The 15,737-nt window shown below is 42.6% G+C and overlaps 1 long non-coding RNA gene across 1 annotated transcript; it reads left to right on the plus strand.

Moving 5' to 3' along the window:
- The first annotated feature begins 1,817 nt into the window (after window positions 1-1,817).
- On the plus strand, window positions 1,818-8,232 carry LOC147572736 (uncharacterized). The gene is made up of 3 exons (XR_015245770.1): window positions 1,818-2,094; window positions 2,908-3,006; window positions 8,129-8,232. It is a non-coding gene; the product is annotated as an uncharacterized LOC147572736 (long non-coding RNA).
- Window positions 8,233-15,737: the final 7,505 nt, after the last annotated feature.

The following is a 15,737-nucleotide window of genomic DNA, read 5'->3' on the forward strand; positions in this document are numbered from 1 at the left end:
AATTCTGCTGAGGGCTAATACTCTCCCTTTCTTGTCTGCTACTAAAACTCTATTTTTTTTTTAAGTGCAATAGCGTTCTTACACTCCTTGAATAATAGAGTCTTCTTTTGGGTTCAAGTGAATGTTTTCAGCAGCCCTATTCAGAACCACAAAGTGTACCATCCATAACAAAGTATACATTCCTCAGCACTTGCAAACTGCTTATTATCTAGGGGTTGTGCTTTGATCTTCTGAAAATACCTGCAGTGCCAGGAGATTTTTACGTAATCCTATCATTGTCAAATATAATAAAACTTAGATCCAGGTGAACACCAATTACCGTAAATAACCCGAAAAGCAGTGAAGGCCTCCAGACTCTCTTCAGCAGAGATGTCCCCAACTGGACCTGTATGAAAATTTATATTCCACCTGGTCTTATAGAAAGTGGACAATAAAATGATCTTGACTGGTTTTCTTTAATCATCTGGAGTTGCTCTCCCAACTCAACATTTGAAGATGTTTCCTTGGTATGAAATTTGGGAGGGGAGGTAAATCATCTCCTAATATTCTACTTATGACAGGTGATACTTTTATCTCAGACCCTAAGGATCCGAATTTGACAATAAGATTCGGAAAACAAATGACACTTACTTTGTAATTTTTAAAATATGTTCAATTGTCAAAATCCCAACTATGGAAAATGTTGCACAACATCAAGCATGGATTCCCTGACCGGGTGGAGGGGCACCTCTGTCTTAGCAGTGCTGCAATGCACAGTGGGGCCAGCCCTTGGCCTCAGTGTGCCTTCTACAGGCAAGGGCACAGAATGACCCGCCTGTGGGTCTCCCCCTCCCCATCCCCCACCCTCCCCACCAGTATCCCACTGACCTCTACCCTTAACAAGTTTAAGCTTTCTGGGTACCATCATCCCAAACTTATTCACTCATTCATTCATTCACCATTTTTTAGCTCCTAAACAAAAGTGTTTGGAAAGCCTTTGGAAACTAGACATTTAAAGAAACTTTCTTTGGACCACCAAAATGGTATGATTGTGACCCCACTGCAATAAAATGTTTAAGACTATAGGACTCACACAAGAAATTGAAAGAACACTCAAATCCATGGCAACTTTGGCATTTGCAAGCTTTGTGATTTAGGGCATGTGGCTAAAGACTCCTAATCTGTCTAAAATGGTGGTGACTAAGTATGCAGCACGTGTTGGGCACTTTGGGGAATACAAGATAAATGAGATATACATTCTGGCCTTACTGAACCGCCAGTAGCTTTGAGAGCAGAGGTGCTCGAGATTGTGACACACAGACAAAAACAGAGGTGTTGCAGGTGAGAGAGGCAGAGGCTCCTAGGCAATTCACGCAGGCCATTGACTCTTTGCAAGTGTGGATGTCGGGACGGAAATACACTTGGTTTGGGTCTAAGGAGTGGGCAGGATTTGGATGCACAGAAAGAGGTAGGATTTTACCCCAGGCAGAGGAAGCATGAGAGAAAGCACTCAGAGGTGGAATGAAGCTCAAGTATCAGGCTCCAGGTAAGAGAACGTGCTTTGTGGTGCTTGCTTTTTTGCTTATTTATTTGCGGTGAAGAATACTCTTGACCTAGTGTGTAGGCGCGGAGGAATTTGTCCAAGAAAAGATTTTAAAGGCGTGTTGAGGGAGTGGTAGGCAAACAATGGCAGAGAGTCCTGGATCAGGTGAGGGGCATGGGGCCAAGGGGAGGGATGGGCATTGTGCAGAGAGAAGGTAAGGCCAAGCCAAGCTTGAATGTATGCAGAGGCTCAGACAGAGCTCACGGGGTCTGGGGAGCCCATCCCTAATGGCATCTGTGTTCTCTATGACAGGTTGGCATCTGTTGAGTCAAAGGAGCCAGGGCGTGGAGACTGAGAAGGTTGATGAAGATTTAGAAGCTCTTGTTGCTGAGCAGTCCTGAGGGCCCGGTTGAAATTGGGCATCATGCACCTGCAGTGGAGCCAGACAGGATGGTGATCTCTTCTAAAAGTCTGAGCAGGGGAAGATCCAAGAAAAGGAGGCAGACAGAGGAAGCACAATGGGGCCAAGTCATGCAGCAAGCAGAAAGAGATGAGATCAGTGGCGAAACACGGTAAGTAAAAGATGGAGTCAGCGCTGGGTTGGAAGGGGGTCTTGGAGCAGTGGATGAATCTTCTTTTCTTTGAGTAGGAAGGGGAGAGGATTTCCAGGAAAATTTTCTGTCCCTGAAGATTAATGCATTGAGAATTTCATTGTGCCAGGGCCAATGATAAGACTGACAAATAAATAAGTTTTCACAGATATATTTTAATGGCATCAAAAAATAATGAGAAAGAAGTATGCAAAAAAAAAAAAAAAAAGCTCTGTGTTTCTTTATGAGAACGCATTCTTTTTTTTTTTTAATGTTTGTTTATTTTTGGGAGAGAGAGAGAGCGGGGCAGAGAAAGAGAAGGAGACACAGAATCCAAAGCAGGCTCCAGGCTCTGAGCTGCCAGCACAGAGCCTGACGTGGGGCTTGAACTCATGAACTGCGGGATTATGACCTGAGCCGAAGTCGGATGCTTCACCGACTGAGCCACCCAGGCCCAATGTAGAGAACTTGGAAAATAATCTGACTCAAGGAAGGCAGATGGATTTAAACTGATAAACTATCTCTGCCTGCTTGTTGGTGGCTGCTTGGGGTGTCATGTTGAAGGATGTGTGTGAGGACCTAGGTGAAACAGCAAAACAGCAGTGAGGGCCCAGAGGAAGGGAGTGGTGGGCGCTTGGCAGTACCTGTCATTCATAAAGTATAGGCAGAATATCGAAGCTTTGTATTTGCTCAGGTAGGTCACCAAAATAGTATCAAAATCTTGTGCAGATGACTTAATTTGTTATTATCAGTTCACCTTAGCAATCCAACATAAATTTACCTATATCTTTCTAGATCGCAAGCATTTTTTTATTTGTAGTGCCCTTTGAGCTCTTACACAGAAGATGACACATAAGTACAAATTGGAATAACGTGAGCAATATATTTTGTTGAGTAAGTGTTTATGTTTTGTCTGAACTAAATTACTGAAGGGAGAACTGTTTGCTTTAAGTGAACTATGTCCATGGAAACATGATTCTAATATCTTTCAACTCCTGGAAGCTTTAGAGACATTTGCACTTTAGTGGGCTGAAAACAATAAAGAGAAATGTAATGGTTATTCTTTATTATCAGGGAAGAGAAGAGATTAATGTTTACCGAGAGCTGTTTTAGGATCTTTCTGTGTGTTCTCATTTAGGTGACCCTGCAAGTGGGGAACTGTGTGAGGCTGAGGGAGGTAGGAATTTGCTCCAGGGCAAACAGCTCCCAGGTAGCAATGGTAGAGCACAAGTTTATGTTCTTTCCATCACCAGGAAAGAAGGGTGTGTGTGTGTGTTCCACCTTTGCGCATGGATAACTTACCTGAACTAAAAGAAAATGCTACCACACTACCAATTTTGCACATAATACAAGGTAGAAATTATGGTCACTAGAATGCTGGAATCATACCTGTTAAAAAATTGCTTTCATTTTTTTTTTATCAGCAGGAAGAGAGGTTTTAAAAATGAGTCCATCTGGTTTTGTTTTAAAAAATGGATCAGTAAGGAAGGCAAAATTGTACAAGTGGATATTATCAATCGGTACTTCCACATGTGTGCTAGACTTAAGTGATCCTTTGATAACACTTTTCGGATCCTGTTTGGTTCCTTTTCTCTTGTGCTATTAGAGCCCACACTGGGTTTATGCTTTCTCTCATAACCTTTTAGTTAAGATGTGATGCCAGTCCTGGAAAGCTAAGGCCATATTAGCCAGCTGAGCACTACAGAGGTACTGATAGTCATAAACAAAAGTAAGGTTGAGTGAGGTTGGTCCTCTGAAAATCCCAAGACAATGACAGCTTGTCATCCTTCGGAGGGTTTTTCTGTGGCTCAAATATAAATAGTTTTTCTAACTAAAAAACAAATCTAACATATTAAGTGTTTCATTGAAAGCCCCAATTATGCCTAGGGTTTTGTGCTGAGTTTATTTTAAAATGTATCTTGAAAAGCCAGTGGTCCACATTTTCCCCTAGACTTACACATGATGAGAATCTGTCCCTTTATATTTAGCTGCAGGCCACCTAACAAGTTCTTAGGCGAAACACATTATTTGCTAGTACAAGAAGAATAAATACTGTATTTGGAAAGTTCCAGTGTTCTTCTTTAAAATATCGCTGTTTCCATAGCAATAACATAATGTACTAAAGAGTAGAATAGTGTTTCTTTAGAAACCACGTGTATGGATGCATGTTTCCATGAAGGGCTTTGAAGCATCTCACCTGCTTGTGGCCCCAAAACAGAACAAAGATGATGGATCACCTTATGAGATGGAACTTGGTATTTTATTGCCTGGTTATACATTAGCTTTCTGTTTTTAGTCACATGTGTAATACTTTCTTAGGCTCTGTGCTCTGAGAGGGTGGAGAATAGATTTATATTCATTCATTCATTCATTCATTCATTCATTCTCCATATAGCCGGTAAGTATTTATCAAGCACCTATATGCCAGATATGGTTCCAGGCACTGGGGACTCGGTGACATCATGGAGCTTATAGTTCTAATGAAGAAAACAAGAAACTTCCTTTTAAGTAATAAGGCATGTCACATTGTGTGCAAATATGCCGATGAAAGTGCTCCTTGATGACGTTAGTGATGTTTTAAATACTTTGCAAGCACCCAGCGTCAAAAAATAACACTAAAAAGGTAAAGAATAAGACAAAGGGGAGGGAGGGTTAGGAACAGTCATAACTGATACCGCGATTCCCGGGTGGTTCTGCAGGCATCTGAGAGGATCGATCTGGGATAAGCCTTGCGTTACAGGTAGCAAAGGGTGTGTTAGGGGGTTGTATAATTAAGGTATGGCAAATACACTCAACGATTCGGGACAGTGGTGAGTTCTGTGTGAGTGAATGCTCTTTGGGAAGATGTGGTATGTCTCTTAGGATATGACTGTGATCTTTAAAACGCAGATGAGGTCTCTTTGAATACCTACCTCCTCTGTATTTTGACTTGGGTCGGTGCCTTTGCCTTCCTGTAATCCTCCATATTTGTTTCCTGTGCTGACTGTGCCCTGATGAGCCCCACCTTTCTCTGTACCCCCACTCTGACTCCTGAAGCCGGGAGTGTGGACGCCTGGCTGGCGTGTCACTGGGAACGGCTGCTTCTCTAGTTAACTAATGGCTGTCGAGCATCTGGCAGAGGGGATGCAGGTCACGAATGTCTCCATGCTGGGTCATCACTATTCAGAGAGAGAACAGTAAAAGGAGCAGAGTGTCCCCACCCCCTCCCTGAGGCCACACATCTTTGTCTCCCACACAAGGCTCCACTTGTGCTTTCAGTAGCGAGACCTTGAAATATTTAATGTCTTAGGAAACCTGTGTCTATCTGCCGTGTGCAAGGTCCTTTCGTGCCACAGCCTTGCTGATGCCCTGGTCACAAGCAAGCAGCAACCTCTTGACTCTCCCAGACTTTGAAAGGTTTGGCTATCTGTCCACGTTTGCTCCAAAAAGGTCTTGGTTTGCAGACACTTCTCAAGCCGCCATGGGAGCAGAGGGAGCTTCGTGGGCCAGATGTGGGGTCACAGAGTCAGAAATGCTCCCAGTGTGGCCACCCTTTCTTCAGAATCCGACACGTTGACTGGCCACCCCAGATGCCTTCTTAGACCCTGCTAATAAATCAGTAGGCAGCAAGGTCACAGAAAGAGTGCTGACATGTAAGCACACATTTTCAAGTAAGCCTTTCAAACTTTTGCTTTTGCCCCCAGCAGGGCCAGAAGTCCCAGAGGGAGGAAAAATCTAAACTCTATCAAGGAAGTGAATTTTTGGTTGCCAACCACCCAATTCTTTTAACCACTGTGATTCTACCCAGATGTTCTTTCTTAATGCAAAAGGCATCATTTTCTTGCCAAGAAATGGAATGATTGATCAAGCCTTCTCTAAATCATTTCATCTTATCCATTCCCATCTGAAGGAGCAGCCATTGCATTAATATTAATATTCTTATTGTCTCCCTTGAGAGAGGAATGCCCCAGTAACCCCCCTCCCAATTACTGCCAACACCGCGGGGATATGAAGTTAGAGGAGGAAGCGACCAATGCAGGGACTGGAGTTGTTTTATTAGCAACAGCTGGTGGTAGTCCCCTGCCCCCCCCCCCCCCCTTTTTTAACGCTATGCCTGTCAGATCCAGCTTCTTAAGACTGGATGGCAAAGGGTAAGACAAGAACACGGCATATTTCAGCTTTTGCAGGCAGAAAAGGGGGATTTATGCTAACGAGGGTGCAGGCAGCATTCAGAAGCTGATGAAGAAACTTTGCAGAATTATCTGCTCTCAATATTGTGTAGGTAACATGTGAGCAATTAGACAAACATATTGAGTAACTGAAACCACCTGTAGGCTTTGAAAAAAAACCCCACCACTTTGTCTTTCCTTCTCGTTTGTCCAAGATACTTTTATAGAAATAAAAATGTGGACTGCACATGTCTCACGTGTATCCTTAGTGTAACTTTAAGTATGTTTATGATCAAGGGTGGAGTCTGTAACACCAGGACTCACTCAAACTGTGTTGGAAACACTTGGCCATCAAAAGGGAACCTGTGCCATTTGCCCAGCAAGGAAATAAATCTTCCTTTACTCACGTTTGCCCTGATTTCTATCTGAGAAGCCCAAATGGACACTGTTTCATCTCATTTCACATTTGGAATCCCAGGTAGTCTTTGCAGGATATTACATTCACATACGGAATCTATATTTGACAGAAACTTTTGGCTGGTCAAACATATGCCCTTTGTAATTGTAGCTGTTCCATTTTCATCTACTTTTCCTAATCTGATCACAATTGAATGACTTTCATATATATACTAAATTACAGAGCATATACCACACTGTCAGAGTCATGAAACCGTTCCAGTTTTCTAAAATACCAATTATGTATCATGCAAATAAGAACACTTATGAATCTGCATATGAAACCACATTGTAAGTGTTAGTAGAAAAAGGGCATGCTTGGGTAGTGTGTAGCCTGCTCAAGTCCATAATTAATAACTATTGGGACAAAATGGTTAATATAATCTCCAAAATATGGACCCATGATACGCCTGCCTCTTGGGGAGAGGGACTAGAACAATGCCAAATGGAAGGAACTCTTGGCTGTCCTCCCTATTTCTTTCATATGTGACAAATTTAAGACATGTATTTCTTCCTTTTGGAACAAATATTTTTAAAAATAAAAATTTCGCAAGATAACAGTAACACTTACAGGAAGGACTAATGCTTGATACTGGGGTGGAATCTTAAAAACGGCAACACTAACAACCATGTGGAAGCATGGCCCCTCTCTAGAATGTGCCATTTCGTGGACTGCACATTCCCTAGTCATCTTCTTATCAGAGGGAAGTTCACTGCAAAGGAGGCAGATGTCCCCGCTGTTGGCTGCCATTGTCTGCTTATAGGATAGTTCAGTGGGTGCAGACCTGGGAAATTCATTTGCTTCTTGAAATTTATAAAACACAATCTTTCAGGATTGAACATTGCAATATTATTTTTAGACACTGTTGTGCTAATGTCCCCCCCAAGACGCCCACATCCTAATCCCCGAAACTGTGAATATGTTACCTTCCATGGCAAAAAAAAGACTTTGCAGATATGACTAAGTTAAGGATTTTGAGATGGGGAGATTAGTCTGGATTATCTGGGTGGCCTAATGTGATCACAGGAGTTCTCACTGTGGAGGGGAAGGCAGAAGAGTCAGAGGTAGATGTGGCTATGGAAGTAGGTCAGAGTAATGAGGTATGAGAAGGACATTACTTGCCATTGATGGCTTTGAAAATAGAGAAGGAGGGTCTCAAGTCAAGGAAACTGGAAAAGGCAAGGAAATGGACTGTCTGCTAAAGTCTCTGGAAAGGAACAGAAAACACTGTGGACATTATGATGTTAGCCTAGTAAGACCCAGGTCTGACCTCAGTGCTCCAGAACCATAAGACAACAAATTTACATTGTTTTAAAGCATGGAGTTTATGCTAACTTAACTTTATGGCAGCAATAGGAAACCAGTACACCTGGGATACATGTATCTTTTTGCTTCTGAGGGTTCTATTTAGAATCAATGATACTGACGGCTTCTGGAATATTATACTGGAAAACTCACCAAGACTCAACCCCAGACAGGGAAGAAAGTGAATATGGAAGAATAAGGATGTGTCCGAAATGAGTAAGTGTAACCAAACTACTTATCATTTCAATTGTGTTTTCTGAGGTGCCTCAGAGGAAGCTGTGATTTTGTTTTCAAGAAATGCAGACCTTGGGTTGGCATTGCTGACATTTGGTTTGATTTGGAATTTAGAGAGAATGGCAATATGCTTTCATGTTAATGATTAGCAAGTAGTAATGCAAAATCCGAGTTTTATTTATTTTTAATTTTTTTAATTTTTTTTTATTTTTGAGAGAGAGAGAGACAGAGTGAGAGTTGGGGAGGAGCAGAGAGAGAGGGAGACATAGAATCCAAAGCAGGCACCAAGCTCTGAGTTGTCAGCAGAGAGCCCAACGCAGGGCTGGAACTCACAGACCTCAAGATCATGACCTGAATTGAAGTCAGACGCCTAACCAACTGAGCCACCCAGGTACCCCCAAAATCTGAGTTTTAATGCCTCCATTTTTGGTTAATATATTTGCCTCACAGCAAACTAGGTAGACAACAGCCAAATTGATATCTTTAATGTTATTCAAGGGCATCTTTTAAATCTGTGGGAGAAGTCTTGATCAAACAGTTCCTTTTTGTCTCATTCTCTTTCATCAGGGAAGTTAGAGGTGGAAAAGACTCACTAGATCATAAATTAATGATCCTGTGTTAATGCAGATGTCCCCACTAATTAATAAAGAAAAATAAAATGCAAAGCTTGAACATATCTAAATACCTTTTAGTCTGGGGGAAGATTAAAAATTCTCCTCATGCCTACATGAAATTTGTTTACATTTTACATAAAAAGTAGAGATCTAAACTCCTGACCCTAACTAAGTCTTGATCTCAGCGATTCTTTTTAAACAGACTTTCTCCCAAACCAAGGGACAGGCAGAATTAGGCAATGCCAAAGAAGTCAGAGATATTCTCATGATGCTGGGTCACTAGGCACCATCCCCCAAGTAGAGCCAGATGCTGAAGTTACATAGTTGTTTCCCAATGCCCTTTGCTGGTACTCTGATTTCCTTCTTGGGGGTTCCAGGTACCCAATGCATGGGAGCTGTAGGCCTAAGAAGAAATGGGTCACCAGAATGGGAGTATGGTTTTCCAAAAATAGTACACTTAAAATGGAAGCTAATAAGAATCAACATAAATGAATCTGGGAGCTGAATGCGTTGTATGACCTAGCCCCAGAAATCACATAGTATCATTTCTGTAAAATCCTATTGGTTACCTCAACACCCCTACTTCTAAGAGGGGTTACACAGGGGCATGATACTAAGGTGTGAGACTCATAAACAACCATTCTGGAGGCTGATTACCACAGAGTAGATGGTTTTCCTTCAGAGACATTAATAGGGTTTGCTCTTTTGACTTCATGTGACAGAAACACTTCCTTCAGAACTGGAAAGTTGACATAACTGTCTGCCCACATTCTCTTCTTCCAGAGTAGCGACACCCAAAATGAAAGTATGGACCTTCAATGGGAAGACTGATGTCATTAGTATGGAAAAAACATCTGCCAGATAAAATCATGTCCATGAACAATCTCCTTTATGTTCTGGGAGAGAGCCTGTCTTTCTTCTCAGTGCAAGCAAGCAAGTAGCTACAAAACAACTTCTGCCTGAGGTTCAACCAAATACTTCAAGACTTGACTTTGGGGAAGTCACTCAATTTGTATGGATAAATGTCATGTTCTCTTTCACTTCCCTGACAGAGCCTCTTGGATTGTATCTTTTCATTACACGTAGTTAATGGATAATTTAAGGCTCTGATGCTGATAAAATTGACAAATGTTATGCAGCGGTGGGCACGATTTTCAAATCATTGGCCAAGTCTTAGATGTGAGCACATGCCAATGTCAAAAGCAGCAAGACACAATGGTATGTTGTGCCTCCTTGTTTACCAGAGAACCAGGTGGGTTGATGCCAAACACACCATGTGCTTCATCAGTTCAACAAATACCAAGATATTGTGTCTACGGCAGACCCTTGTTTGGCAAAGAAATACCTTTAACAATTTTGAAGATGTCAGTGCCCTTTGAGTTTTCCAAAAGGGACTCACCAAATAGGAATTCTCTGACAGTATCAGAGTGCACCTCATGGACAAAAACCAAGAACCAGATACATTGAAAGATGTCAGTAACTGTCTTCAAGGGAAATGGCTTATTAGTGAATTCTTCCTCGACCTTCATCAAAGGGCTAAAAGAAATGCTGAGGATTCCGGAATGGATGAGTTTATTTGACAGAGATACTGTTTCAGTGTTCCTTCCTGATCCAAATTAGAAGGTTCCTGAATGTTTTCCAGGACATGCGGTTTCACAGTTGTATATGGATTCTTTTCCTTAAGAACATTATAAGCAGCTTTGAGAGATGCATGAAAACAGAGTTTTTGTGTTGAAGCACAGCCACATTTTGGTAAGGTTCCAATCACAAATAACTACCTTTCCTGATGTGTGGAGAGGATAGACAGTTTAATTGGATTTGTGTTTCCATAGGGAGGGTCTGTGGCTTTTGTAATCCATGATATTCAATAGTAAAAGAAACAAAGATACAGATGACTTATCAATCGTTTCTTTTCTATGACATTTTCTCCAATTTAACCTGGGCCTATGTAAAAGGGCAGAGATACTAGGGTGTATTTATTTTCACTAATATCTATGGGAAACTAATTTCAGTGCCATATCAGGGGAGCGATGATTTTCGCCTTACCTGACCATGTACAATAGCATCCCTTCCTATCCTGCACTTGGACACAAAACAATACCATAATAACATGGTTGATAGTAAACGCTATCTTTGAAAACATTTTTTTAAAGTTATTTATTCTGAAAGACAGAGGGAGCAGAGGAGGGGCAGAGAGACGGGGAGAGAGAGAATCCCAGGCAGGCTCTGTGCTGTCGGCACAGAGCACGATGCGGGGCTCGAACTCACAAACTGTGAGATCATGACCTGAGCCGAAACCGAGAGTCAGAGGCTTAACTGACTGAGCCCCGCAGCCACCCCAACACTTTTGTTTTTTTAATGACAGCAATGATCAAAGCAACAGAAAGGCAAAACAAAGAAAAATAATATTCCCATAAGGCTCATCTGTGAATTCGCTTATGGACTGAATGTTTGTGCCCCTCCAAAATTTATATGTTGAAACCTATCCGTTGATGTGATGTTATTAGCAGGTGGGCCTGTGGGAGGTAGTTAAAATTAGATGAGGTCATGAGGGTGAGGCCCTTGGAAATGACATTGGTGCCCTTATAAGAGTCATGAGAGAGCCTGCTTCCCTCTCTGCTCTCTGCCTTGTGAGGACACAGCTAGAAGTTGGCAGTCTGCAACCCAGAAGCAGGGTCTCACCAGAACCTGACCTGAACTCTGACTTCTAGATGCCAGAACTGTGAGAAACTAATTTCTCTGTCGTTTATAAGTCACCCAGTGTATCGTACTTTGCTATAGCCGCCCAAACTAAGACAAATCCCCTAGGAAATATTGCCATATTCACTTGATTTCCTGTCTTTTCCCTACTAGACTAAGCTGTTTGTGGGCAGGAACCGTGTCATTAATCTCTTTGTCCCAACAATATAACAAAATCTAAACAAAATAGTTATTTCTTAAAAAACCTTCTTATGGCATAAGGTACCAGTTACTAAGTTTTATATACCATCTGTAAATCTCAGAGTGATTAACAGTGCTGGCCCCATAGTGTGTATTCATTAAAAATTTCTTGAATTTTTTTGAGCCTTGGTTGGCTCAGTCGGTTAAGTATTTGACTTCGGCTCGGGTCATAATCTCACAGTTCACCAGTTCAAGCCCCACGTCGGGCTCTGTGCTGACAGCTCAGAGCCTGGAGCCTGCTTCAGATTCTGTGTCTCCCTCTCTCTCTGCCCCTCCCCTGCTCTCTCTCTCCCTCAAAAACAAATAAACATTAAAAAATTTCTTGAAATGAATGGATGCATGCATGAGAAAAATAACGTGTCCACATATCTCCACCACTAGCTGGGGAAGACAGTCGCTTGGTAGAGATATTCCAACTTAGCTGGCAGGTAATGCCCATGCGCACATCAAGCTCTCCTATCTCAAAGGTGATGGCCTTGGGATCAGACAACCGGGATTCAAATTCCACCTCTGCTACTTACTTGCTGGGAAATAGGTTTCTGCTCCTTAATTTACTCATTCATTCTGCTTGTCTGTTTATGCTCAATCATGAGGCTGGGAGTATCAGTTAACTTCTCTGAGTCCTGTATAACATGACAACATTAGTTTTACAAGATCACTCTGAGGATTCAGTAAGGTTGAATGAAATAACACATGAAAGTATCACAGTGCTTGAGCTGTAAAAGGTGCTCAATAAATTTTTTTTTAATTTTTTAACGTTTATTTATTTTTGAGACAGAGAGAGACAGAGCATGAACGGGGGAGAGTCAGAGAGAGAGAGGGAGACACAGAATCTGAAACAGGCTCCAGGCTCTGAGCTGCCAGCACAGAGCCTGATGCGGGGCTTGAACTCACGAACCGTGAGATCATGACCTGAGCCGAAGTCAGATGCTTAACTGACTGAGCCACCCAGGCGCCCCGCTCAATAAAATTTAAATGCTGAACAAGATCAGCCAGCTCCCTGTCCCCTGAGCGCATTCACCAAACAACCTTCTCACACTAATTTAATTTCTCAAGAAAAAACTCTTGGACTCAAAATAAGTTCTATCCATGTACACGTTCTCATCTTAAGTGTAACTATGTCTCCATGTACCAGCCTCTGTGCTGGTTTTAGTAACTAGAGATGGACTTGACATTGAGGGCTCACGCTCTAAGAAAGTGCTCGGTGTGGCAGTATGCGGAGTCTGTCAGGCGCCTGCCTAGCTCATGTCCTGCATGAACCCGCCAAACGAAAGCCAGCCCCGCGTGAGAGACTGTGTGTAACTGCACGTGCTTTGACATCCATACAAACATGTCGATTAACATGTCACACGAGGTCCTGAACTTTATGCAAATTGCACCGCAACAGGAAGTTGACTTGCTGTAATACAGTCCTTAAGGAGCGAGTTTAGAACATCACATCGAGGGGGCGCCTGGGTGGCTCAGTGGGTTAAGGGTCCGACTTCAGCTCAGGTCGTGATCTCACAGTTCGTGAGTTCGAGCCCCCCTTCAGGTGAGCTCCAGTTGTGCTTCCGGCATTTCGCTGACAGTTCGGAGCTTGCGTGGGATTCTCTCTCTCTCTCTCTCTCTCTCTCTCTCTCTCTGCCCCTTGCCCACTCACACCCTCTCTCTCCTAAAAAAAAGAAAGAAAAAACCCATAAGAAAAAAAAGAACATGACACATCATGACACATTGGAAGCTCCACCTGGTTGTCTGATCTATGAAACTGTGTCGTTGAATCTTCTGCTTAGAAAATGTGCTTCATTCATTCGTTCGTTCATTCATTCACTCACTTATTCAGCAACCATTTACTGAGAGCCTGCTGTGGGCTGGAGATGGCTCTGGCCTCTGAGCCTCAGTCAGCTCCACTGACTCAGATTCTTCCCACTAATCCAATCCTTGCTATAATAGTACCATCTTCCGTAACGAAGGTCAGCCCCTGGCATGCGATTCCTTGGAACTTCCGTACTATGGTCTGTATTACCTTTGGGTAATTAAATAAAATGTAACTGAAGCTTAACGTAGATACAAAACAGGGGTGCTTGGGTGGCTGAGTCGCTTAAGCGTCCGACTCTTGATTTTGGCTCAGGTCATGATCTCAGGGTTTGTGGGATCGAGCCCTGTGTGGGGCAGGGCCTGCTTGGGATTCTCTCTCTCTACCCTTCCCCTGCTTATGTGCATTAGCACATGCATGCCCTGTCTCTCAAAAACACACATATGTGCAAAAAATTGTGCAGAAAATTACGTGATTACAACCGAATATACTCATGTAATCAGCACCCAGATAAAAACTGAATGCTCCCACCACCCCTTAGAGTCACTCCCAACCTCCAAACGTGGGTACCTCCTATCCTGACCTGTAACAGCATACATTAGTTTTGACTGTTTCATACTTTATATAAAGAGGATCCTACAGTTTTTATCTTTAGGCATTTATAAACTGCTGCCTGGATTGCTATATTTTATAAATTTTGGGGTTTTTTTTTAAATGATGAGAATGTAACTTATGTAACTTCCTGGTAGAAAAAGCTCGAATCTAGAACAGTGCCGTGGACAGAATACATTAAACTGGGTGCTCCTCAGCAACTTCAGTTCATGCAGGCTCATGGAGAGGTAGACTTAGGACCTTACCAGGAACATGTCTGAAGATGGGGATCTAGTTTTTTATTCTAGTCCTCCTTCCAGGATGCCACTCTGAGTGTGTGTGTGTGTGTGTGTGTGTGTGTGTGTGTGTGAAATTTATCACTGCCTAATGTAAGCAGCATTTCTGAAAATGTGCATGAGAATAAAAAATGAGAGATTTTCCCCCATCCTAATAGTATTAGTGGACAGTTCTCCAGACTGGAGTTAACTTACTGCTGACCTTTTGGGTTTGTCTGAAACACTATTCTTAGCCCTGGAGCTTCCTTCTGGTGACTTCACTGATTGACAAGAGAAGAGTGTCATAGGGTCCCATTAGTGATGGTGTGGCAGGTGGTTTATCTTCCTCTCCAACTTAGGAAACACCGAGCTGCCATAAGGCTGTTGAAAGAGACTTACACCTGTGGTCTATTCTTATTTTACTTCTTCTTTATTTTTTTTTTTGTTTGTTTTGCTTTGTTTGTTTGTTTGTTTGTTTGTTTTTTGACAGATTATCAGCATTAACTCTTACTAAAAGCCAAACCGGTCCTTTGTCAAAAACCGGCATGCAACCTTATTGAAAATATTTTTCGGGGCGTCTGGGTGGCGCAGTCGGTTAAGCGTCCGACTTCAGCCAGGTCACGATCTCGCGGTCCGTGAGTTCGAGCCCCGCGTCAGGCTGTGGGCTGATGGCTCAGAGCCTGGAGCCTGTTTCCGATTCTGTGTCTCCCTCTCTCTCTGCCCCTCCCCCGTTCATGCTCTGTCTCTCTCTGTCCCAAAAATAAATAAACGTTGAAAAAAAAAATTAAAAAAAAAAAAAAGAAAATATTTTTCTTTTTTTTTTTTTAATGTTTATTTATTATTGAGAGGGAGACAGAGCATGAGCAGGGGCGGGGAGGGGCAGAAAGAGAGAGAGACAGAGACAGAGACAGAGAGACAGAATTCAAAGCAGGATCCAGGCCCTGAGCTGTCAGCACAGAGCCCGATGCAGGGCTCGAACCCACAAACTGTGAGATCATGACCTGAGCCAAAGCCAGATGCATATCCAACTGAGCCACCCAGGTGCCCCTGAAAATATTTTTCTATGTAAGTTACTTTCATTTTCAGCCTTCAGTATTTCAGTCCCCAGTATCTTGGTAGGCACTGACCTCTACCATGCACTCAAGACCCTAGCAAATGAGTTGTTGTAAGAGATAAGGAAATAACACCGCTGAAACGTAGTTTCGTAATGGAGCCATTCTGGGAAACACTGACCTAGCAAATGGCCCCAGTGTATTCACTGTGAATGTC

This window comes from Puma concolor, chromosome E4 (genome assembly GCF_028749965.1).
Source record: "Puma concolor isolate L17-30 chromosome E4, mPumCon1.1.hap2, whole genome shotgun sequence".
NCBI classification, from domain to species: Eukaryota; Metazoa; Chordata; class Mammalia; order Carnivora; family Felidae; genus Puma; species Puma concolor.